Below are 1880 nucleotides of genomic sequence, written 5' to 3'. Positions count from 1 at the left end.
AGAATCAGGCAAAAGAAAGCACAGCCCCCTTTCCCACACCTGCTCTGGAGCTTCACCTGGGGAGACAGAGCCCAGAGAGAAACAAGAGGGTCTGGAAGTCCCTGAGCCCCAAGCCACACCCCCTACACATTATCCTTTGTAAAAAGCTCCTCTCTCCTCTTTCGTACATACACAAGGTCCTCTTGGCAGGTGTAGCCATGTGTCTGAAGAGTCCATTTTTGTCAGACTGAAATCTGGGAGCATCTCCCAGCTGAGGGAAGTGTAATCGGCAAAGATCATTCTTTGCCTTGGTTCAGTCTTTTGTTCACTGGGCTGATTGCCAGTTGTTGAAATAAGGCTTTGATGAGAGTGCAAGAATGTATGTTTGGATTCGAGCTCAAGGATTGCTTTTCACACCAGAGATTCAGGCTTAGTAAATGGTTGGTTGTCCTAAATCCAGGGTGAAGCCTTTGCTAAAGGTCACCAGCTTTAGGAGTAGAAGGCTAAACAGAAGCACACTGTTTGAACTTGATGACTGTTCTTCCTTCACCTTGGACTTCAGCCCAAGTTCGGTCTTTGGTGTTGGTGTGTAAACATAGTGTGGAATTCCCATGTATTGAATTTTAAGAGTATTTTTAGAAAAACCACCCTCCATGCCCTCAGAGTTTTGGGGGAGGATATTCACAGCAATATGTAGAGCTGGAGGGAAAGTGTATTGCTTACCCTCCCAGGTCTAGTCCAGGGCTGAGATTTGGTGGTTTTGCATGTGTGATGAATCTCTCTCACACACAAATGAGAGGATGTTTAGGGCTAGATAAGCCCGGATTTCTTCCACCTCCATCTCTCAGGGAGACGAAGAACCTCCTTCCTGGATCAGGAAGGTGCCAAGTTTTCTAACCCAGTGCCCACAAATACCCTTCCCTCAAGCAGACATTGGTAGTATCCCTGCCCTGGATCCCAACCCTCCCAACCTCTTCCCCATATCCAGCCATTGCCTGGTGGAATAGAAATGCTTAAAACTTGAAGTATTGACACCTACCTACAGTCATATTGTAGAGAGATGCACAGTGTTAAGACCGAAACACACATACACACACAAACACACACATACTCACATTTTTCTCTCATAGTTTTAAATTTTTTTTTTAATGGGAAAGAACTCACCTAGCCTTCTGGCCTCAAATCCATAACCTCTTAAAGGCCTCACCAAGCCAGATGCAAGACCCAGCTCCCTGATCTCTGGCAGGAAAGATTGCAACTTTTTCTCCATGTCCATTGTCCACTTTCAATTCCTTCAGTCTGGGTAAAAATCTGCAGATTAGTGTATTGGAAAAGGGCCTTGTGCAAGAAAGAAATATAAGCAAATGCATCGTCTACGTAGGGGCTCAGTAGAAATAAAATGTGTTAACTGAGCCTATATCCCTCCTGGGAAGTAATAAGCAGAGTTGACAGCTATGGAAGAGCAACCATGCTAAGGACTTACACACTATCTTGACTCTTCTCAACAGCTCAGTGACTTAGAAACCATTATTTTCTCATTTTATGTGACAAAACTGAGGTTCTTAAATACAAGGGAAAGGCACACAATTGAAGTCATGGCCAAGACCAAAAGAATGGTTTAGCCTGCTTCTGTCTGACTTCAAATACTGCTCTCTACTTTGGGGAAAGACAGTGAAAACATTCTCTTGTCTCTCTGTCTCTGAACTGGGGATTGAACTCAGGGGCACTTAACCACTGAGCCAGCCCTTTTTTTAATATTTTATTTAGAGACAGGGTCTCGCTGAGTTGCTTAGGGCCTCGTTAAGTTGCTGAGGCTGGTTTGAACTCATGATCCTCCTGCCTCAGCCTCCCGAGCCACTGGGATTACAGGTGTGCATCACCACACCTGGCTGTCTCTCTGT

The sequence above is a fragment of the Marmota flaviventris genome, chromosome 1 (genome assembly GCF_047511675.1).
Source record: "Marmota flaviventris isolate mMarFla1 chromosome 1, mMarFla1.hap1, whole genome shotgun sequence".
In the NCBI taxonomy this organism is placed as follows: domain Eukaryota; kingdom Metazoa; phylum Chordata; class Mammalia; order Rodentia; family Sciuridae; genus Marmota; species Marmota flaviventris.
The sequence above is the reverse complement of the archived record's forward strand: the minus strand, read 5'-3'. Positions refer to the sequence as shown.